Source organism: Amblyomma americanum, chromosome 8, assembly GCF_052857255.1.
Source record: "Amblyomma americanum isolate KBUSLIRL-KWMA chromosome 8, ASM5285725v1, whole genome shotgun sequence".
NCBI classification, from domain to species: Eukaryota; Metazoa; Arthropoda; class Arachnida; order Ixodida; family Ixodidae; genus Amblyomma; species Amblyomma americanum.
In genome coordinates this window covers 55,665,729-55,690,781 of record NC_135504.1, presented here as the reverse complement: position 1 = coordinate 55,690,781, position 25,053 = coordinate 55,665,729, and the positions used below count along the sequence as shown (strand labels likewise).

At 46.2% G+C, this 25,053-nt stretch overlaps 1 pseudogene; it reads right to left on the bottom strand.

Moving 5' to 3' along the window:
- Positions 1-1,123: 1,123 nt before the first annotated feature.
- Positions 1,124-24,788, bottom strand: LOC144102397 (glutathione hydrolase-like YwrD proenzyme; annotated as a pseudogene).
- Positions 24,789-25,053: the final 265 nt, after the last annotated feature.

The following is a 25,053-nucleotide window of genomic DNA, read 5'->3' as shown; positions in this document are numbered from 1 at the left end:
CAATGTATCGTGTGACATATTCTTGATTAATAAGCTGGAACTCTTGAAATAGTTGCAAAATAAGTCAAACTGCTTTGACCTGGCGTTTGTTAGCCCCGTGAGAACATAAGAAGCGGGCGTTCAGTGAAAGTATCCATTCACTGCCCAAGCCTGAGCTCGGCCCGGGCCCGGAACCTAAAGCCCGGCGAAGCCGGCAAAGAATTGCTGTATCCGGCCCGGGCTTTCGGGTAAGCCCCAGCTCGTGCAGTGCTCTAGACGGTACAGCGCAGGATGAACATTTGATGGAAGGGAGACCTCAATGCGACAGGCAATGTTTCTAGACAGGATTTTTTTTACATAGGCCGGAAGCACATGCAAAAAGAGGAAGTTAAGTACGTGTGTCTTCACGTCCCGCTGATAAGTTCAGCCAATTACAACACGCATGCTATAGAAGGTAGTCCGCATTTTGCAAAAGCCGTAGCGGATTGACAATTACGCCATGATTTCACCGTAATGTGAGCTCTGCTACGAACCAATAAATTCCTCTTCCTTTCTGTCCACTCCAGTCAGCCTACCGACCGACAGACAAACCCTCTGACCCAGTATTGACATAGTCAATACAGACAGGTGAGCCAGTCAGTGGCCCGAATTGGAATGAAAACTGAAATGTTGATTATGAGGAAATGAAAGGCGTAATAACTTGGTCACTTCCCGGTGGAGACCTCAACCGCGCCGTGCTGTTAGCCAGTCAAGGAATTGAGAAAGAGCTGCCGTAGTGGACAGCTCTGGAATAATTTAGACTAACAGCGGATCTTCACCGTGACAGATATGGCACGTCACACACAAGGGTGCGTATTTGTGTTTCACCCCATCGAAATGCGAGCGTTGCGGAAATTAGAATGCAAATTTTATCCCCGGAAGCAAACAGGACGCAGGAAAGGAGAGTTAGTTGAAGTCCGTGACTTGTTTTATCCCTTTTTTCCTGCATTCCAGACCGACGAAACCACAACACCTGTTGCAAGCTAACTGCCATTATATGCCTCTTGTATCGCTTCAAAGCCATTCAAAGTAGAATCCGGACAATTCATTGAAATGAAGTACTTGAACTCTTCTATGTTATCAAGATTCGTGCATTATTACTAGCTCACTCCGGGTGCGCGTTGTAGGCTGATCCCACCATGAAACGTGGTCTGCCCAATGCCTGCTGGGGGTCCAGACCGAGTTCCATCATGTTGAGCAGCACCTGCAAGAAACAACCCGCACGCCTCTTGAGTCGGATACACGATGCAATGAAGAGGTCCCGCAAACTTCTACGCATATCTGATGAGAACCTTCTCGCAAGGGTTCGGGGCAGGGCGAAGTTTCTGAGCATTCGCACAGTGCTGCCTCTTCGTGGGTCAGAAACTCTAAACGTTCTCCAGTTTTCTAGTTTTTGTAAGCTCCCCGACTACTCATTCTTGCACGCTCGCGAGTGACGGGAATTTGCACGGGCTGCCCTTACAAGAATTTCTTTAGAGAGTCTGTACACTGTCCACAGACTTCTGTCTATAAAGTCTGTTGACTGTCAGTAGACAAACCCTAGAGGACAGTCTATAGGCAATAGACAGTCCTATAGACAGTCTACAGACAATCTATAGATTTATGGCCATACACTCTTAGCAGGCTTTTGTCTATCGACAGTGTATAGACTATTAATATACAAAAATAAATAGGTTTAGGTTTATGGGGTTTAACGTCCCAAAGCGACTCAGGCTATGGGGGACGCCATAGTGAAGGGCTCCGGAAATTTCGACCACCTGGGGTTCTTTTACGTGCACTGACATCGCACAGCACGCGGGCCTCTAGAATTTCGCCTTCACCGAAATTCGACAAAAATAAATATATATAGGAAGATGAAAGTTTATAAGAAGTCTATAGACTATCTGTAGATCATTTTTACAAGGGAAAGCAATTTCTTGCTTCTGCAAAAATCCAAAACTTGCCCAAGAAAATTTTTCTCAGCTTTCTTCCTCATGGTTTTACCTTCATTACCCAGAGAACTTGTATTAGGTTATTATTCATTGGCCCGCCACGCTGGTTCAGTAACTGCGGCGTCGAGCCGGAGTTCTCAGGTCCGAACCCGGCCGCGGAGGCCGCGTTTCGATGGAGGAAAACCGCGAAAGGCAAACCGCGATCTCAGAACACTTTAAAGATCCCCAGGTGGTTGAAATTATTCCGGAGACCTCAACTACGGCACCTCATTCTTCTTTCAGTCCCACCTTCCTCCCTTCCCTTACGGCGTGGTTCCGGTGCCCATCGGGACGTGAGAGAATTGCTGCGCCATTTCCCTTCCTTAGAAACCAATTTTCAACCAATTTATTATTCATTTTCATGTATTCATAATTATATCCTTCTGCCACTCATTGTTATCCTATGAGAAAAAATTTGAGAAGTCGTGGAGAAATCTCACTCCCTTGCTCAACATTCCTCTTCCACAAATCTGAATCGCCCGTCTGAGTTATTCTGCTGTCTGACAATACCTGTCAGCATTTATCTTTGTCCCAGGAGCACTCTTATATTTGTCCCGAAGCACAGTTTCCATGACTCAGCTGGCACACTGCATGCGTACGCTCGAATTTTCGCGGACTAGGTAAAGAGGAATGTCGCCTCTCACGTGAATGTTGTTTTGCTTCAGGTGAGAAGTGAAATGCCCAGATTTCGTCACCATTGCGAATGGAATCTAAAAAGTTTTCATCTTCTTCAGAATTGCGCCGAAGATATTCGAGGGAAGAGTCAACGCGTTGCCGTTGGTGGTCTGGTGCGAGCATTCGCGGGGCTGGTCGGGCGCACACCTTCCGATATTCCAGTTTTTATAGTCAAAAAGCTGCGGATGGTACATCGGGACACCTCACGAGCAAGAACGCATTGGTCATCGCGAATGATTATCCGATCATGTCGCACCATTTGGTGGACGTCATCTGGTGGACGTCAACCGGGGAGCGAGGACGTGAAAGCCCCTGTACGTGAAATAAACTAAAGAGGGACAGATGAAGCTTATAGGACACTCGCTGGACGTAAACTTAAAGAGGTCATGACACGGTCAACGAACAAATCGTCCTCTTATGTTACAGTTACTATCCCCTACGTCACAATACACACTTAAAAAAGGTAGGGCTTTACGCGCATTTCAGCTAGAAATTGCAATTTGAAGCTAAAGTCTCTAAGCCCCTCCTCCTGGCAGCGACGGCCATATTAAATCCGTCTGAGTGACGTCATAATCCTACAGCGCCCCCCCCCCCCCCCTGCCCCATTAGAAAAATGCCACGCGCGTGGTGGGTGCGGCGAAGAGCGCGCGCCTGCTTGCGTCTGGCCATGGTACGTTGTGGTCAAGTCGCCTGGACCGGGTAGAAGCTAGAGAGAAAACGGAAGAGCGCACGACTTTGTGGCCTTTGCCCCTCTGGCATAGGGTGTGGGCTCCTCCGTACTAAGCGATGCCGCAACGTATCTCCAATGTTCCCCTTCACCTCTCCGCACCCCTAGCCTGGACAACGAACAACCCACTCTCCTATGCTGACAGGACAATCGCTGGACGTCAGCTTAAGGGCGGAGCCATAGAAGAAAACGCAGTGCAATCGTTGGGCGTAAACTGAAGGACCGACGCATTGAGGCTCACAAGGAGCAAGCATGATCATAACTCAAAGATTACTAATGGAATATGTAGAAATATGTCTCGACGTGTAATAGAGGACGGAGGCATAGAAACAAACAAGACCATCGCTGAGCGTGATATAAAGGATGAAGATATTAAGAAGCAGATAAGACAATTGTGGCCGCTTTTAAAGGACAGACTCTTAGAAGCAGCCAGCACAATCACTGGAAGGACACTAAAGAACAGCGGCATTAAAGAAGCAAAGAATAATCGCTGTATGTCAATTAAAACACGCAGGCGTTGAAGAAACAAACAGGACAATTGCTCGACGCCAAGTAAAGGATGGAGACATAGGTGTAATGAGAGAGAAGAAAAGAGATCGTTTGCTTTCTCCATTCTTTACGCTGGTATAATTTTTTCTAGCAGAAAAACTACTAATTTCAACGGGAACTTCATGATGGCATTCAAGAAAGTTTTGTCTTGTACTCCCTGTCTTTCGTCACGTGATTCAGCGGGCCAGGAAGAAGCACTGGCATATGTCGGGGGAAGGCGGTCAAGCTACTGCATTGGCGTTTTTGGGAGATCTGTCATAATGCACGGAACTAGATCACGTTCTCCTGACCAGTGATTTGTGTCCGCATTGTAGTGACATCTATCGGTTACCTGGGCGAGAATGGCGGGCTGCGGAAGTCCTGCCATGGTGCCGAGAGTGCAGAGCCAGTCGTGCGAGCGGGTGTCGGTCACCATGACGGGCATAACTGTATGGAATGGCTTCTTGCGAGGACCGACGCAGTTCGGGTGACCGGACTCCAGGTTGAAACCAGTTCCCCTCGCCTGAAGGAAAATGGTTTGCATGAACTATTGTAGTCAAAGCATAAAAAGGGCCAAACATCTTGCGTCCAGCAGTTTCAGAATGAAAGAAATAGTTTCTTCGCAGCGTTTAAAAGCGGGAGCATATCAACTGTCGAGGAATTTTCACCTGTGAGGCGATAGCCTTGAAAGGAACTCAAAGGCTTCGTGAGATCGTTGCCACAATCTCCAGTTTTCGCACCCTGCCTTCACACGCTAGATGCAAATATAAGTAGCAATATTTGCGACAAAGGCGGCGATAACTTGCACGAGGCAGCCCAAAGGAGCAATTCTCGGTCGAGCAGGAGTTCTGCTAACGATTAAAATGGCAGCACTAGCGCACCTGCTGTCAATACTTTCGTACGGGGCAATCAAATGGGATCATCTGATGCAAAGACTTTTTGGGGCTTCATAAAAATTAACGAGTGGAAAAGGTAACTTCTGCCATCTATTTCTGTTTACAGCCATAAGAAGTGTTTTAAAGAAACCAGACCACATAATTTCAATTGCATACTCTATTGATGCAGGTTTATTATTCCTAACAAAGACTTTTTTTGAGAGGGTATAGAGCTCGGACATGTATTTATTCCGTAAAAATTTTAAGATATGCCACTGCGACCGAGGCGACAGACATGGTATGGGAGCTCTGATAGCTATGTGGCAAAAAATGGCATTATTCCAAGTGAATCTTACGTATGATTTACGACTGGTGTGGTTGTGTCTCTTCTCCAACCACGAGCATTTTACTAGGGCTATTTTGCTGCCTTCAAAATATTTGTTGAATGTAGGCTAAACAGAAAAGGCAACCGGGTCCTATGCAGTGTCAGTGTGCATTAAAGTTCTCCAGGAGGTCGAAATCATTCCGAAGCCCTACACTATACGGCACCTTTTTCTTTCTTTCTTCTTTCTCTACTCCCTTCGTCCCTTCCCTCAAGGCGCGGTTGAGCTGTCCACCAAAACTGTGCCTGTCAGTTCCTGATAACCAGTAAGGAATGTTTTTCCGTTTTCCGAGGGAATAAAAAACGGTCTGCTGAGAATCTCCGCACTGTTCAATCAACTCTATATTTAGCCGAAACTTGCTACATCTAGAAAACAATGAATATACATTGTATTTCAAGAATTGAATTAATTTAGCTTCAGTATTTTTCATCTGTGACGGTCACGCGTTTTCTCATCTAGTGAATTCTTAACACTCCTGCAGCACACATACTATTTACGCAATTAGAGTTATTGTTGTTAGTATTGTTCTTGCTCGCGCTTTACTCAGTTCCAATGGAAAATAGTCTTGCAATGAAGCTAAAAAAAATTAGGTGAAAGGCATTTTTGGGAGCTTTCGAGTCCGGACAAGGCATGGTTTCCATTTCGTGCCGCTTAGAAGTACCGCTCCTTGCTGACTCATCTCCTTCCTCTTTTTCCCTTACGTGCACAGCGAATCCATGTTCCTCGACCACGGCACACCCAAAGCTGATCGAAAGGCTTCCCATCATGGCACACACGTTACCGCTGTCGTCCGCTGCACCAACAAAGGTGGTTCCCGACAGTCCGTAAGGTAGAGTCACTTCCGGGTAGACCCTTTCCATTCTCCTGCGAGAAAGAGCACATAAAAATCGCAGGTTACAGGTAACGGGAATGCTCGAGGTTTAGCTGTGGCGTGATAGCAAAAAAATGTTCACCGACATGTCCTATTTTAAGAGCGCGAGCTCTAATCCTTGGGTTACCATTCCGATTTCGTGTGGATGAGACATTCATGTTCAATTCCTCGCAAAGTCAAACCGAACTTAACTGCGTGGTTGTATGGAACAAGATATGGTAGTATGACCACGTGATCATATGACTATGACCATTGGGTACCTGACCTGGACCTTGACTCTTTACCTTGACATTTGATTTCAGACAGTGTAGACCATGCTTAACAGAGCTTTCACTCGTTAGCAAAGGAACACTGCGGACAACTGTATGAATTTTATTTTCTTAACAAATTCTTATACTTCGGCAGTTAGCAGCTTTATTTGGCAGCAGTGGCAGCGCAGCGGACTGCACGCTCTGAGCCTTCATTCCGTCTGTTTTGCAGTTATCAGAAGCAAGAAAGAAAGCCGTCATCGGGATCGTCGTCTCTACCGGCAGGTGGTGCGAAAAACGACCGAAGCTTCTGCGCAGTTGGGACTTTGATGCCACCAGGATCATCAGAGCGCATAAAAGGAACCGCCCGGCATAGCCACTCCTCATTTGGCAGCAGTGGCAGCGCAGCGGACTGCACGCTCTGAGCCTTCATTCCGTCTGTTTTGCAGGTTGGTTTGTCAGCCCTCTTTATTTTAGCACGCTGCGCGTGCGTTCGCTGTCACTGCTGCCCTTGAGTGTTTCAATATACATTGTGCGAAGTTACTTTGCTGTGCATTTCGTTCAAAATGAGCAAACAAATCAACGATCAGAGGGAAGAACTGCGGCAGGAGATAAAGGCAGCCCGTGAAACAGTTGAACGGGATTTGCGTGCCGACATGAGGGAACTGCGTGCGGAAGCGCGTGAAAATGAAAAAAGTATGACTCACATGAATGAAGTTTTTGAAGAGCTTAAGAAAGATTGCAGTGACGTCTAGGCAGAGAATGCTGCACTAAGAAAACAATGCACTGCGTGCTGAGCTTGATGCCCTTAAGAAACGCCTAGCTGGCACGGAATTCCGTCAGACACAGACAGAGCAATACTCGAGAAACAAAAACGTTGAAATTAAAGGCTTAGATGAAAAACCCGACGCGGACGTCACCAGCATTGTTTGTGATCTTGGTGCGCTCGCTGGTGTGGCCATTGCCCCTGAGGACATTGAGGCTTGTCATCGCGTCCCGTCCAAGAATAAGCCCAGCTGCATTGTCGTTCAGTTCAGTCAGCGCCAAAAGAGGGATTCCTTACTCGAAAAAGCTACAAAGCTGCGCCTTAAGAATTCCGACCTTGGCAACACTTCAGAATCTCCTGTGTTTGTTAATGAACACCTGTGCCCTGCTCTCAAGCTTCTTTTGGGAATGGCTGCTGCCAAAAAGCGTTCTTCTGGCTGGAAGTATGTCTGGTGCCGCAACGGAAAAATTTTCGCTAGAAAGTCAGATGGCTCTGACGCATTGGTCATCAAGCAGGAAAGCGATCTTGAAAAGATGCAGTGAAAGTGTCCCTGTATCAGCTGGGACTTTCAAAAAGGGGGAAAAAAGCAAACAAATAATGGAGCAGAACATGAAAACTAACGTTCGTTGGAGCGGCGCTGTTAGGTCTAAAAACGTTTCCTGTCAGGACGTTGAACGCGTGATGGTACCACTAATTCACAAAAAATAGAACGGTATACGGTGGAAGTTTTCAGACTTCCACACAACAGATTGCAACGAAGCTAACGTAGCACCAACGATTACGCTTCGAGCGGAAACCAGAAACCCGCCTTCATCGCCCTTTTGTAACATGTACACTAGGTTTGCAGTTGATTACGATAGTGCACGTCTCTTTCTTTTGTGCCCGTGGGCGCTTGAAGTCCCCCTTTTTTTTACGCAGACCTTTAAAAGTTAAACCACTGCCGATATTGCTTGCACAAAGCATTCTCAATGAGTCGTCATATGTTGGCGCAGGTTTCTGCGTACATTTGATATCGAACAATCTGAATGCCAGCCTAATGCACCGCCTCCAGTACGAATGGTGCGCAACAGCGCGAAATTGTCTTTCCGCATATTTCAAGCGCTGGTCGATTGATAGCGTGTTGTCGAGATATAAATCTGTCCTACTTCTCTCACGATGGCTTCGTGTATGAGCGGCTTAGTTGACGCGACGGAGCTGGACGGCTGTGCATTGGGTGATTCTCGACAGTGTTCGAACTGCATTCATTTTAATCTGCGATCTGGCAGGAATAAGGATGGCGCTCTTGAGGTTTTCTTTAGCCAAGCCAATATTATATTTAATGTAGTGATGTTTTCAGAAACCTGGTTTGACTGTGAGGAGGACGTGATTAAGCTATCTGGCTACAAATCTTACTTTGTTAATCGTGTAGGTAAACGTGGTGGCGGTGTATCGATGCTCATTTCTAACGAAATTGAGTGCGAAGTTCTTGATGAGTTTTGTTGTGCTTCTACTGACTTCGAAGTGCTTGCACTAAAATCGCGCAAATACTTATTGTGTAGCTGTTATCGTCCACCATGCGGTGACGTCTCTTCATTTTTCACTTTCATGGATTCTTTGCTACAGTTTGTCAATGCTCAAAACCTCTACATTATATTGGGTGGAGACTTCAATATTAATTTTCTGGCTGAGAATAGCCCAAAGATGAAATTTGAATCCCTTTTGAATATTCACTCATGCCAAAATGTGATAACGTCACCTACACGGCTAGCAGCTGGCTCCCAAACACTTCTTGATCTTTTTATAGTTAACTTCGAAACTTGTCGTATTACATCTGGTATCATTAATTACTCTTTGAGTGATCACCTTCCGATATTTCTCTCAGTGTATCACGGTTTTAAAATCAATGCGAAATCTGAGCTGCCTTTGCTCCGCTGGCAAATCAATCCGCGCACGTTATCTAGCTTTCGTGAATGCATTGCAGAAGTAAACTGGAATGACGTCCTCTCTGAATATAATCCTGACGTAGCTTATGACAAGTTCTTAAAAAAGTTTTTGTCTTTGTATAATTCCTGCTTTCCGAAAAAAGTTTTCATAGGTCAAAGAAAATCCGGAAACCGTGGGTAACGTCAGAACTGCTAAACCGCATTAAAAAGCGTGACCGGCTTTTCCGGAAATTTATCAAAAGCAAGCGCCCGGACGCGCTCGAAGCCTTTAAGAGGTATAGAAATCGTCACCAAAGAACTTCGTACTGCTAGGAATCGTTACCACTATAATCTTTTAACTTCCTCGAATCAGCAATCAGGTCAGGTTTGGCGTAGATTGCACAAAATTTTCGGAAAATCTCCGGAGACGATCACAAAGCTAGATAATAATGGCGTAGAAATATCAGGGAGAGATTAGCAAATACTTTCAATGACCACTTCCTTTCTCTGGCCTCAGTGTCGTCCGGCGGAGACTACTCAACTTTCATGAAACCTTCTTGCCCACAAGCTGTGTTTTTGGAGCCGGTCTCGGAAACTGAAATAATAACTACGTTTGCGAGCCTAAAAAACAGCACCTCCACTGACATAATGGGCCTTCAAGTGAAGCCTGTAAAACATGTAATAGACTTAATTGCCCATACATTGGTGCATATATTCAACATCTGCCTTTCATCAGGGGTGTTCCACCGGAGTATGCAGTGTGCCAAGGTAACCGTAATATATAAAAAAGGCGACCGCAACAACCTTTCTAATTACCGTCCGATTTCAATACTTCCAGTTTTTTCGAAAGGACTTGAGAAAGTTATTCTCAAACGACTAACTTTTTTCACCGATCACTGTAACATCTTAGCTCCCGCGCAATATGGCTTCAGAAAAAATAGGTCCACTGAATTAGCGCTACTTACGCAAAAAGAAATTATCCTGGAAAGTTTTGAAAACAAAAACATGGTCCTTGGTGTCTTCCTTGACTTTACAAAAGCATTTGACTATATTAGTCGCCGTATACTGATTGAAAAGTTGGAGTGTTATGGTATTCGCTGTGTAGCCCTTCAGTTAATTTCATCCTACCTTGAACCCCGACCACAGTGTGTTGTGATAACAGGGCATTCTTCCACCGTAAAACCGGTTAAACTAGGCGTTCCGCAAGGAAGCATTCTAGGTCCTTTTCTATTTGTTTTATATATAAATGACATAGTAAACACTGACCCAACGGCCAATTACATAATTTATGCAGACGATACAAGTTTACTCTTTTCCGGATCTTCCAGTGCAGATTTGTCCCGTCGTGCTAATCGTGCACTTCGTATAGTTAGCACCTGGGCAGCAAAAAATGGGTTGAAGTTAAATATTGGAAAAACCAGGGCTGTTATGTTTCATCCAAAAAATAAACTTTATGTACTACCACCAATTCTAATTGAGGGTATAGAGATAGAGGTTGTGCAGAGTTTCAAGTCGCTCGGTGTTATTTTTTCTGCAAATTTGTCCTGGGATCAGCACATAAATGACCTCATCAAAAAACTTTCGAAAACTGTTGGTCTCATGCGGCGTCATTGTTTTACTTTTCCAAGAGCAGTTAATATTCTGCTTTACAACTCTTTATTCTCATCCACGCTCAACTACGGCGCACTTGTATGGGGAACCACAAGCAAAAATAATATTAATGATCTTCACTTGCTACAGAAACGTGCCATCCGCATAATTTGTAAAGCACCCTATTTAAGCCATACGAAGGACATGTACAGGCAGCTGAACATTGTTAGTGTAGAATCTATGTACACCTATAGACTGTCTAAACAATATAAATTAGAAGAATCTAAAAATATAAATGCATTAAAATTGCTGGCCGGACTGGAAAAGCACACTCCTACCTACCCAACGCGCAAGCCGGAACAATGGAATGTGAGTAAATGCCGTACGGGTTATGGAAATCAAATGTTGAAATTCTAACTGCCGACAATGCTAAATGATTTCTTGAAGGACAAGAACACAGATATACAATCTATTTCATTGAAAAACCTACGAAAGAAATTTGTATGGAATTAGAATGTGAACATGTTTTTCTTATTCTTTGGAACCATTTGTTTTTTTTGCATTTACTTCTGTATCTCTACTTTTTACCAGATATATTTCAACTATCTTATACGGGAGTCTAGGTTTGTGCACGCTTCTATATGTTATGTAATAATTTCATTACCTGTATGTCTTATTGATGTATGCACAACTTGGACTGGCGTATGTTTCACTGTCACTTATTAGTCTGCTTTATGCACTTATATATATATTTTTTATTACTGCAGCAGTAGCTGCAGATTGCGTTCCCAAAATCCAAATGCTGTGTTTTCTTTTCTCTTTCTCTTTTTTTTCCTCGTTATATTTTTACCATGCGCTGCCTCTGTTTGGCATGTATTGGGGTGCGGGCCTAGTCAAGCCTATGTCAGGCTTTTTGTCTGTACTCCAAACATCCTTGAGATGTTGAATAAAGATTGTATTGTATTGTATTGTATTGTCGCTTGTCTGACGGTGAAAGATGCATTAATTGCTAAGAGATTCGGATTTTCCATAAAGAAACTTTTTTCTGCCGCTCTGGTTCAAATTCGGGGCTCTGTGATGCAGAAATAGCTGAAAACTGACGTAAGGATGAACTCTGAGATTGCTGGATGCGGGCGGTGCAGCCTAGCAACGGCCTAGATGAACACTACCGTTGACCGGACGTTAAAGACCTCTATTAACCGTCGCTAGAGTCGCCAGCGTCGCTTCGTTAACGTATGCACCAGTCTTGCGATGGATCCCGTTCCCGGCCTGACTTCAGCCCGCACTTTAGCGACCTCGACCCCACACAGCCTTCTTTGCTTTTGAGGGCTGAGACAGTGGGTCTGGAAAGATCGTCCGACCACCAAAAAGTCTGCAGCGTCGGTAGCAAGCCAAGCTACTGGTGCGGCAGCTGTAACAATATTCCTCTTAGCGCTGGTTATGCAGCCCAGTGTCTTGGTGCGTTGATGAAACGAGCATGCCGAGTGGTGGGTCTGCTAACATGGAGTCTCTTGCTACATTAGCCGGCCACAGGCAATTTCCTCGCAGAAGGAGCGTTCCGCGGCATGAACTTCGTCCGAGGAGCACTTAGAGGAGTTCTCTTGCTGTTCCGCGCTTGTAAATCGAGGCTCATCAGTAACACAACCACGCAGGCACGCAAAGCGTACGGCCGCGACGCATCGAAGCATACCGAAACTCAGCGGAGCGCCTGTTGCGACACCATTTGTAGTTTTCTTTGGCTTCCAACACTGATGTTGTATTTTTCTTTCTTTATCATACGATAGAAGTGCACTAGCGGTTTGAAAACTAAACTAAACTTATACACTCCAATGTCTGAGCGCGTAACCTCGACGCACGTTTTTCACCATCAGAGATCCGGGCTCTTTTTCGCCCATTTCATCATAGCGCTAGTACTTGCGAGTTTCGCATATGGCCGCTATACCTGTACTCCAGTTCTTGCTCTTTTCTACATTACAAGGCCTTTTTTTAGTGGCAATGGTCTTTTCGGGGTTACGAAGTAGTATTTTATGAATTCAAACCAACTTCCATTTCTCCTTAGCGTCTCTTTAGCCTATGTCTGTTTAGACAGGCTGGTTAGAACATACGAACTTGAGCTTGACCTCCCAGTGAAGACGGGAGCACAAGCCACCTTTGCACGCTGATTTTTACGAAAATAGGTTTGCTCCTGAGAGGGCGCAGCGGGATTTCATCGAAGTTCATCGAAGGCTGAGAATACGCAGTGCTCTCACTGGGCGGAATAAAACGGACTATGGAGACTACGCGGCCGCACACTGTAGTCACATTCGTCACCCTTTCGCAGCTGCCTATATTCTAGCTTCAACCTAGTTGGCCCTTGTGTTCGGTCAGGCACAGCGATTAGGCCTAATGTTGCCATCATTGTGCCAGTAGTTTCTCAAGTTTCTTGCCGAAAACCAGAACCAGGTTACTTGTGAATACGCACGGAGAACTCTTTCAGCGAACATAACCGTCGCTTTCACGCAGACACAGTATTGACTGGAAGAAATCATTAATTACAGAGAGCGTAAGCGCGAGGAACAACGCCATGCAAACTCGCCTTCCTGCATTAGCGCCGCTGATAACAGGTATAAAATCCAACGGACTTTCAGGCCACTGGCCCCCAGATGTCCCATGCCCGCTAATCATGTTCGTGGCATTGAAAGAAGAAAAAAAAAGCCTTACTGCGTTCCCCTCCTGCTCCTGTTGCCCGCAAAGACCTAATTCTCTCTGGAGCACTTCATGAAGTAACTGGAACCGGGGTACAAATAACCGTGCCCAGAAAGAAATGCCGAGGCAGCTTTTCTAGTAATATCGACGCATTCCAGAGGAATTCTGCAGGCCAAAAGTATACGCGGTAAACGATTGCGTTCCTCATGAAAAGAAGCTAAAACGAGCCTAGTTCTAGATAAAATATGCGGAAGAGACGTTTTAGCTGGAACTTGCGTAGAACCTAAAATGCCTGTGGGGAACCTAGATTAAGGGTGTATTAGCCTAGTTTCCCCGGTTTCGCGTCGCCTCATCCACATGCTCCAATTCGCAACCATAAGTTAGACAACAGCAGGAAAAATTCGTTCACTTGAAGCGCTAAAACACGGGATAGTTTTGGAAACAAGCGGAGCATCAGTTAATAAAATCGCGAAAGTTTCTGCGCCCAGGTCACTGAAAGAAGATCCAGTAATAACCACTGCTGCCAACAAAAGCTTCATTCCACAAGGCGAGCTCTCCTAATAAAGGCGAAAGATTTCACAGAAAAAAAAGGTCTTTTTTACAAAAAAAAACAAAAATTTATTCTTTTTTCACTATCAGGAGCGCATGTGCGACCCCAAAAGACACATTGATACCTCAGTCATTTGAATCAAAATATTTTATTTCACATTCATGAACGCATACAGCGAGGGTGCTTATGCACTCACGAGACTTCGTTTTTGTTAATATGAAACGCTTCACTGATTTTACTTGTTAACTTACCTTTATATTGGCACACAAATATTGGCCTGATGTTCAATTCTGCTCCATCATTACGCAGCGAGCCACATGGCAATATGAAATGTCAATTTTTTTACACAAAAGCTTTGGTACACTAGCGATTCTTGATCTCTCTCTTTTGTTTAATTCTCTGGCTATTCTTGACTATTTGAAGTGTCATAACCCGGGCGTGTGCGGCATGTTCCGTACAGATGTTCAGGATTTATGTTTCTCACTTCCGCACAATAGCCTTCTGCGATGTGTTACTAAATGTATAAAAGATGACAGCGATGAAGAGAAATTCATTTCAAAATGCGAAATCTGTGTTGGATCATTTTCAGGCTTTTGTCGTTTTATCTTATGTCCACTTTTGTTGAATGGTAACGAGAATTGTACACTAAAAAAGGGTGGTTGTGCACTGGTTCAAAAGTGGTTCCGGTACTAAGTAAGATCTTTCTTAGTTATGCAAATAAAGCTATTGAAAGTAATTTGGGGGCCCGTACAAAACGCACTTTGAGATATGTGGATGATTATGTGGTTTTCATTGAGGACGATGACCTCAACAGGCCGGTCGATGGCATTTCGCAGCACTTAGACATTATTGGACACGGTTTTTATTTCACCTGTGAGACCCATCGCAAGAATTAGCTACAGTTCTTACATATGTTATTGGTAGAAAAGCCGAACCTTATGTGCTGGTCCGTTCTAGAGAGATCTGAAAAGTACTTGCGCAGCTTCCATTCAGCGCATTCGAAGATAGTCAAGCAGATAGTATTGCAGTTTCTTGCCTAGGTGCTGTCATTTCCAAGTCGTGCGTGCATGCTTTCAGTGCAAATTTTAATCAACAGGTTCAGCGACTAAGGACAGCAGGTTTTTCGGATGATGTCACAGTACTTGCATGCGGTAACATGTTAAAAAAGATAAAATCATGTGGTAGACAGGAGCCACCCGTGCCTTCTATAAAAGATAAAAATGAGAAAAACTCGGCGTCTTGCAGTGCATTCACCAAATGTCCCACTGTTTGAAGCAATTAGGCAGAAGATATGTCGTAGATGCACTCTTTTCTGCTCCTAATAATGTGGGCGAAATTTGCGCCAAAGTTTATGTTGGAGGCAAGGAAGTGAAGCGGAAAAGACGAAAAACAAAAAGGGGCCAGATAAAGCATGGCTTGTGGTTTGCATTTTGTGCTGAAGGAGTTGTGTATGAAGTGCGATTCACGCCTAAGGAGACATGTACAGGTCAAAACAATGCTTGAATACCCGCCTACGAGACCACAACATTTCTTTGAAAGGGGCTCCATCCTAAAATCTCGCTTTCCAGTACAGGGCGCTGTCCGCGTAATAACCTACCTAATCATTCTGAAGAATCGTGCACTCGCTTTTTTGAATAAACCAGAGTCCTGTACAAACGCAAAGATAAGTGAACAAAGGAACTCAGTGAAGGGTTTCATATTCCAAAGCCCATGACTCGTGCGCGGCACCCCCTCTGTATGCGTTCATGATTGTGAACTAAAATACCTCGATTCAAATGACCGAAGTATTAGTATGCCTTTTGATGTTCCACACGCAATCCATGGCTGTGAAAAAAAAACATTATTTTTTGTGTTCCTTTCTAATACAGCACAGCTGCTTGCGCCGATCCTGTCTGCTTACTCTGTCCCTTGTCTCTGCGCTGTTATTCAGTCACCTGTCGGCAGCGGCCTTTGCATTTAGTTTTCTCCAGTAAAAATTTCTAGATGTTTGTGTTCCGCTCGAAAAACGTCTCAAAACTAACAGCAGCAAATGCATAGCATCGATGGAAGGTGAAGGCGTGGCGGGAAAAACTTGCGACTTTACCGATATTTGGAGACACACGATTTCATGTTGACAAGGCTTTACTTACTCACTCTCAATCTGCTTCCACATAAGTTTCACTTAGTAGTTGGAACTTCAGTGAAACTTCACAGTTCCACATATATAACTGAGAAACATGTTCCAGACAAGTTAACAACTACGTGGAACAGTATGTGGAACAGCAGATATGTGGAACAGCGTCCCAGTTAACTGTAAAGGCTGTAAGTGGAACACAAGTTCGGTATATATATTTAAATAGAGCCGACGTTCCAGGCAGACAAATAAATAAATGTGTGGAACAAAGTCGCAGTTAAACCGGAAAGGTTTTAAGTGGGGCACAAAGCTCCACATGCATGTAAACGAAGCACATGCAAGTCTTTACCTAAACTGCTGGGCGTCGCTGTACGGAAGGAACGCCCCAATTCGCTCGTTGTTTAGCGTCCTCACAATGTGTGTGTTGAAAAATGTGGAGACTGATGCGAGATCATATTGAGGCAGCATTTAACTACATCGGTATCCTTTGCACGCAGCGCACATTTAGGTGAATGGCATCGCTGGCCCAAGATATTCTGAGCAATTTGAATTGCCAATGCTTATGCTATTTTATAACAAGCAGCTGCACTTGAGTTTACATGACCATCATCTGCTCACCACTGAATAGTGTTATCTGCGACTAAGCGCAACTCAGTCCAAAGGACTACTCCTTTGTGAGCCGCAAGCAGGCTTCAGTGATGTTACGGCGTTTCAGTCGAATCGGGCCAGCGGCGTCTTCGCCCTGTTCTTTTCCGCGCTTCGCCGCGAACCTCGTTTAACAAGCAACCGGTGCTGGTCTACCTGTCCAGTTTCACCAGATCCCTCAGCTTGCCAGCGCACTCCTTGGAGAGCAGTTCTTCCACCGAGCCTCCGGAGGCGGCGTCAGCCACGTGCCGTAGTCCGTCGGCGATGGCATGGCGGAGCGCCTCGATCAGCAGGTGCTCGAAGTCGCCAGGAACACGCTGCAGGCCTGCAAAACGGTCCGACGGGATCGCTCAGCAACTTCAATTTCGGTGACAATAATCAATGCAAAACAGTCCGGTCATACAGTTCCTCAAAATTACCTAAAGTACAAAAAGGCGCCGTAGTCCATGTGATTTTCTGGAATAGCACTTCATTTTTTCTTGAGGTTTTCTTAAGATTTTGAAAACGCTGGCAAAATCGACGTAAATTTTATTGATTTCAACAAAGCATTTGATAGGGTCTCTCAATCATGATTACTGTTCATTTTGATATGTAAATTCGCTCTGCGAAGCCGGGTAGAGAATATTTCATACTTCGCTTGGCTAGTTACAGGCTGGAAACGTGGTTTCGGCCGCGCAGTCATTGCTTAGTCATGCTGTTGCCTATTCTTTCATATGTACGTAGAGGAAATGAAAGCTCAACGGACCCCTTTTTACAAGACCACTGCTACGGTAACTGACTCACCTTGGAGATCGAATCTCTCGAGAATGTTGAGTGCCTCGAGCAACACAGCACCCTGGGTGGGCAGCGGGGTTGTATGAACTCTGACGTCACCACGGTAGGTAGTGGAAACGGGCTCCACCTCCAGGGGCTCGGTTGAAGCAAGGTGTGCGGCCAGGTCTTCGGTGGAAAGAACTCCGCCAGCCTGCCGCACGGCATCCACCATGCTCCGTGCCACGGGACCTTCGTATATGAGCCATGGTCCCTCCTTGGCTAACCTCTGCGAATGCGGAATAGAGAACGCCACCGTAAGCCCATCTTCACAATGTCGATGTGGCGCAGCTGGCATACCAGGCGTTTCTGGAAAGCTGCAGATAATTTAAAGTATAGGCTTTTATGTAAAAGGATGAATTGATGGGCACAGGAAAATCAGAGTTGGCGGACGTTAGAAGAAATATGAATCAAGTTAATAACGTGGTAAACTAAGTTCTTAAACTTGACTTTTTAATCATAACAAATCGGTAACTGAGTGCAATTATAGATTTTTAGCTGGTTTATTCGTTTAAAGCGCACCTGGGAGTGCTGCAATAGGGGCAGTGAAAAACACAGTCGCCTGGTTTTTTTGTTCATGTTTGGCGGGCCTTGTTATGCTAAAAACAGCACTACACAGAATGTATGTTCTTACAAAAAACAGGATCGACTGTTTCTTAACCTCTCTCAGATTTAACGAAACGCGCTTTTGCCTGAAATTAGTACTAAATTTTTTTATTAACGATGTGCGGTAATTTTGTTGGCGCAATTCTAAGAATAGGCTTAGCTGCACCACACAGAGGCAAACGTCTTGCCACTGGTTAATCGCATCTATGGCGCAGTGTTTCTTTAAGCTTTTTCTCAAGTTCTGTGAAGCACAGCCAACGTGGTCACCTTTTCCTCAGACGTCATGCTCAACGACATTTTCATTAACGCAATCCTCTGCTCCGGGTTGGGGTGGTGTTACGGTTTGTATGTTGAAAATTTTAGCGCAAGTCTTCACTCAGGTCCTCCTCGATCTGGTCAAAGCATCATTGGACACTGCATGGTTGCCGAACTCCTGGAAGGTGACGAAAATAATATTGCTCTTAAAATATACAAAGAAAGGCTTCCATATTGATCACATTCGGCCGATAGCTCTAACACTCAATTTGGTAAAGCTCATCGAAAGAATTGAGCACAGGCGCCTATGAGCGCATGTTTCAGAAGTCAACGCATTAAGCTCTGCCCAGATTGGCTTTCGCCGCGGATGCTCTATTTCTTCTGCCGATGCCGATTTAGAGAGCAGTGTCCGCCTTGCTATGCGCAAGAATGAAGTATGAGCATTATTGACGCTTAAAATTGCCGAAGCGTACGACAGTGTTGAATATTCGATTCTTCTCTCTAAATTGGAATTATTGCACCCGCCGTACTACATTTATGCATGTATCCGCGAATTTTTAACAGGACGGCAGTTCGTTTGCTCTGACGGTTCCTTCACCTCAGACACCTATGCCCAGACCAGAGGCGTGCCACAAGGTTTTGTACTTTCGCCACTTCTATTCAATCTGCTGATGTGCGACATTCCCGTACACCCTGACGTTACAGTATATGTTTATACAGATGACGTAGCCTTCATTGCTTCTGCAACAAACATTCATGCCGTATATCGTTCTCTCCAGGATTACCTCAATGCGCTCGAGGTTTGGCTGGATACATTAAATTTGCTACTAAATTGCACAAAAGCATTGGGCGAGTTTTTAAAAACAGCATGCCTTTATATATCTCGCTACACTATGTCTAGCTCAGCATACCTCAGGCGAAATCTTTGAGGTATCTAGGTGTTATTTATGATGCCAGTTTGGATTGGCGGCCTCACATCAAGGCTAACGTTGAGAAAGGCCAGCGTGCACTAGGCAGGCTACTACGAATAAGTAGTAGAATATTTCGCAAGCACTGGGACACGCTTGCACTTCTCTACAAAGCCTATGTCAGACCCATTTCGGAATTTGGCTCCATACTTTTTTCGTGCTCCCCTAAATATAAGATTCATCCTTTGCTGCGGTTAGAAGGGCGCGCACTGCGCCTCTGCCTAGGTCTCCCTCAATCCGTTTCTACCGCAGTTCTGTACCTGGAGGCTCTTATTCCCGACCTTGACTGCCGTCTTAACTTTTTAACAGTCAGGACTTTTTTTCGGGCATTTGAGCCGGCTCCTGGTGTGGCTACACCCACCCTCTTTCTCACTCTTCTATGTCCAAGGTTCCACATCGCTCAAGCTGTTTTTACTAAGAACCTTTTACCCAACATTGGTGTGTATCTCAATTTTGTATGCAGAGTTGGTTGGGCAGCGTCCCCGGTGGATATTGCTTTTGATTATATTTTCCCACCTAATGCGAAGCATCTGCCTGCAAGGACATTAACTGGGCTCCTCTTTGATCACCTTGCCCATTTCCCGCAACATACTGTGATTGCTACAGATGCGTCTGGGGGGGGGGGGGTGGTATTTTTTCAGTCTCTCTCTTGTGGAGCTTTTCGGTTAGAGTCCCGGATTACACAACCATATTTTTCGCAGAGCTTATGGCTCTTGGGCTGGCCGCTTTGAAAATTCTTACAACTGTTTCTCAGGTGATATTCCTCTCAGATTGTCTCCCTGTTTTGTTGGCGCCGGAGTCCCCACGAAACACTTTTTTGAGACGCTCACTAAAGTTTTTATATTCCTGAATGGGTGAAAGAGGTGCGCTTCGTTTGAATACCAGACCACTCTGGTATTTTAAAAAGTGAAGCAGCATACTTTTTGGCGAAATCAGCTCTAAATGCACCTGTTTCCTGCAGCGTCCCTAATCTTGTTCTTTTCGGTGTGACTCGATTTCAGCGTTTTCAGTTTATACCCGCCACGGGCAACAATACCTTACTCTCTACTGTTGACTACCAACATCTCATGCACCCATGAAAGGCTTGTGCACGTAAAACCCGGCAGTGTGCGGTAGCCATGACACTAATGCGGTAAAGGATTTCCCGTTTAAATCTTTACTTATATAGCTGCGGGTTCAGTCCCACAGACCTTTGTGCGGCTTGCGGTGAAGTCAAGACATTGGAGCATTTCCTACTCTCTTGCCGGTGGTTTGCACATCAGAGGAGAGCACAGCTAGAAATTCCCATTGTCGGTTCCCCTCCTCCTCTCTTTCGGCGTGAGCGCCAGGGGTTTTGCATTGCGTCAAGTTTGCGAATACCTCCATTATTATATAACAGCTACCGGCAGATTCCGTTGCTAATTGTTTCCAAAATTTACGCATTTAAAAGAGCGTTTGCGTATTTTCATACATTTAATTATTTAATTCTCAATTATTATCTCACGATATTTTGTTTCTTCCTTTTCTTTTAACTTAATCTACAATTTCACCCAAGGCACAATAATTAGCTTGACACCAGTTTACCCAATTCTATGAGGTCTCCCCAATGAACCATGGCCAATCCACTGTCGTGGGTATGTGCCATGTTACCAAGGCAACAACAACATCAGTTCGGACCTCAACGCTGTCGCAGCTGGTTCTTCCTCGCTTTAGCTCCGTCAGATTTGGCTACGCAGCTTCGAGCAAGCAACCCCATCCTTCTACATGGATTCTGCTGGCTCTTCCGCCCTTCCTACCGGCGGCGACCCGTCCCAGAACGCTCAGCCTTTCGGTGCTTCTGTGGCCGCGTTCCAGCCAGTCAGCCTGCTGCCATTTTGGCCCAATAGTCCCCGCGCCTGGCTCCTGAACATTTCCAGCGGCGAAGTATCAATAGCCAGAAGATCAAGTTCCTCCACCTCGTGTCGTCCCTGCCTCGTGACGTCGCTCAGGAATTAGTGGACGTAATCAGCCTGCCGGACTCGGCTCGACCCTTCGACACATTGAAGGCGGCTATCATCGACCGCAAGTCAGCGTCCGAGAGCAGCAAATTCTAGCAGCTCCTCAGCGCTACAGAGCTTGTTGACAGCCGCCCTTCGCTGCTCCTCCGTCGCATGCGCCAGTTTCTAGGAGACTCCGCTATTCAGCACGACCCACTTCTGCGTGAGTTGTTCTCTCAGCGTCTTCCCCAACACATGTTCCTCATCCTTGTAGCTGCGGGTGATGTTGCATTAGATAAACTCGCTGAACTCCCTGACCGTGTATCGGACTACTCACGGCTCCCCAACGTCAGCTCTGTGACCAGTCCGCCTCCAACTACTGCCGCAGACTTTCAGCTTGCCAGCATCGAATGTCGACTTGATGGTCTTGCCAGGCGGCTCGATGTCGTACCCTTACCACGCCGTTCGTCGCCGAATTTCCGCCCACGTCACTGCTCCCCACCACCTTCGCGTTCTTCACAGCCCCAACCCTCTGACGCGCGACCCGACACTTTGCCCTCGGCTGTATGCTGGTACCACCGTACCTTCGGCAGCTCTGCTCGCAAGTGCACCTAACCGTGCTCCTGGTCGGGAATCGCTGTGACCGGTCACTGTCGGCGGCAAGTGGTGCTGGTGGACGGGCATGCTGCCGCAAATAACAAAAAAAACGCAGTATCCGCGAAGGTGTTGCGATTTCGTAACTCTTCTGAGAGTCGATCTCGAGCCATAGTGTCCATGGGTTTGCCCGCACAAAATGTCAGAAAAATGGGTTGGAGGTTGCCTGTATTAACAGTTTTGCCAGCCTTCGGGATAAAGGTGACTTAGCGCAGTTTTCCACTCTATTGTTAGAGGACTTTCTCCTTTCCAGATGGCATTTATGCATTCTAAAAGTGCTTGTTACGCCAGATCTGCTAGGTTGGCCAAAATTTTGACCGTTACTTTGCCCCGGCCCGACGCCGTGTCCAGTTTCATTTTGGCAAGAGCAGCCCTGCGTGAAGTTAAAAGCGCAGAACGTAGACGACACAAACCAAGAGCGCTCGTTGTGTGTGCTTATCTTCTTGTGTGTCGTCTACGTTCTGCGCTCTTGACTTCGGGATGGAAAACGAACAAGCCCAAGCTGCTGTTCTGGATAAGAGCCACCCGTACGTCGTGGAGTTGAAATCGCCGATCAAGATTGTTATTCTCGCTGCCTGCATAGAGTTGTTCTGACCCACGGGAGTCTTGTGTCTGGCACAGATATTGACCCCGTAATATCTGTGGCAGCTGGCCTATATTGCCCTTGACGTTGTTAATTTCTCTTTGAAGCTGCTTTGGATGTTTCAGTGCGTGTTTGGGTAGGATCTACCTGGCTATGGAAGATTCGCTATGTATGCCGACAAGAGATTTGCCTTACTGCCAAATTGCAGCGATCCACCCAGTTGGAGTCGGCGAGCTGGGCAGCGCAGTCCTCCGCCTGCTGGGTGATATCGAGAATTCGAGGTTTGAGCTTCCTACTGTGTTTCTGGCGACACCATATCTTTATGAGAGCGCGGCGCGTCCCAGAAACAAAGGAGACGGTAATGCACATCCGTCACCTTATCTGTAAGCCAAATTTGCTTCTCGTGTTTGCAAAACCTTTGTATAAGGATGCGGGCCCAGAAAGAGCAGTTGTTTTGTAGCAGACTTTACGGGGGCAAGGAATGCCGGAAAGCCGTCCAGTCTAAGAGTAGGGCCTGATTTAGGGGTTGGTTTAGGTGACGGGTACAGAGAGTGTTGTTGATGAGGCAGTGGTCGCTGCCGAGGGTGTCCTCAGTGTTGATCCAGTCTGCGTGTGTAATGCTCCGAGTGAGGCTAAGATCGGGGCACGTGTCCCGATTGACGGAGTTACCCACACTGGTTGGCATAGCAGGGTCGGTTTGGAGGCTGATACCCAGCATAGAGATAATCTCCGTCGGTCTTCCGCCATGCATTTCCTCCTTGCTATAGCCCCCCCATCCGAGAAGCAGAAGGAGGTCGCGCGTTGCTACCTTCAATGCCTTGCTGAAGATGTCAGAAAGAATTATATCCTTAACCTTAGGGGGCAGTAAATATTAAGAATGTGTACGGGGGGGTTAGTTCCTCTCAGGGGGAAGACAAAGACCGTTATGTACGAGAAGGGAAGATCTAATTCCAGGTCGACGTCTTGTACTCTGTAGCTTTTGTGGACAAGCACACAGGTAAAGGGGTCGCGCTTTTACGTGTTAAATCCCGACAGCTTAATCGCCGCTCCATATCCCTGGAGGGCGACGACCACCTTTGGTTCCTGAAACATCTCGAGATACAGGCGAAGATGAGCGCGTTTTCTGCGCTCTTTAAGACCTCGGCGATTCCATTTAATGACGAAAGAGCCTGTTGTTTTGGGTGGTGGTGGTTTGAATTAGTGCCCTGTGCCATGATAAATTGGGGGGTGAATTAGGACAACCTCCATCACAGCCTATCCGGCTCCCTGAGCCAACAAGGTTCGATGGTGTCATCGCTAATTTCGCTGAGATCAATTTAAGGAGATAGCCTTTAATGGCTCATTCTTGCGGCCCTGACCTTGTCCGGTCTCAAGTCATGTCACACCGATGACTTAATAAGAAAGGAAGTCCTTGTGCACGGCGGGATTCGAGCCACCATGCTTCTGTTCCGCAGCAGAGCGTGCTAACGACTGTGCTACTGCCTGCGAACGAATATGTAGTTCTCCTTGAGTGGCACGGGCAGGGACACATTATTTTGCTTTTTTATAGTCCGACTAAAATTTTTGTCTATTGTAAGGATTGTGGCACAGGCAGGGCCACATTATTTTTTGTTCTTTTATAGCGCCAAAATATTTTTTGTCTAGCGTAAGGACGCTGGAGAGTGCTTGTGGAAAGCCGCCGAATGAGACGGATGCCTCCCAAACGCCCTCCAGTGTCTCCAGCATTTAAGATTCACAAACTATTGTGTACTTAATCAACATCTTAACCACACATCAGTTATACAAGCAGGAACACTGCGCTAAAGGCTTTCGCCTCACCGCAGTTTAGGTCAACAAAGTGCCCCCCTTAATTTTTGCTGTTGTATTTTGGTGGACGCTGAGGGTCCGTAATGAAAATGGGGCGACGCCGCAGGCGTTTAGAATCGTCGAATCAGATTTTAGTGTTACTTGTAATCGCGTGGGTCACCTTCTGTGTGGTTTAGGCAATAGTTTTGTTGATAACTTCGGAAATTAACTGGCCGAGACCGCTAATCTGAACGTAAATATCAGCTACACTGTTTTCTAGAGCGTCGAGACGGCTCGCATTGGATTGACGGAGAGACCCTTCGCTCATAGACTCCGGGTTGTCGGAGGCTGGCGCTGCTTCACATTCCAATGACCACGGTGCAGGTTTGCCCGAGCGGAGAATTTTGTTTTCAGCTCCGACCTGTTTACATGCACCCAGGCGCGTATGCTCTGGGATTGAGCGGGAACCCCCCACCCCAAGCTTACTGCTAGCTCCCTCCGAGGAGGGATGGAACCAACACCCAAGAAGGCCAGACAAGACCATCCAGCTGGCACGCCTTTCATGGGCTCAGGAGGTCGCCCCCACCGGGGGGCCACATTGGGCCCACCTGCACTAAATCCCGCCATTCTATCACAATAAAGTTCTTTCTCTCTCCCTCTCTCTCTCTGTCTCTGGCAGAGCGCCGTCATTTCACACCGCATCTTGATTAGTTCGGGGACGAGAGGGAGGAAGGATGAGGCAGGGGAGGGGACATAGAGGCAGCCCCATGGAGGCCAACCATCAACCTTGCTTTGGTAATTTCTTGGGGGCCTTCTTCTGGGTAGCTCCTTCGAGATCCAGGAAGTCTTCAGCTGTAAGGCCGTGAGTACCCTGGTTTGACGTCTTCGGGAT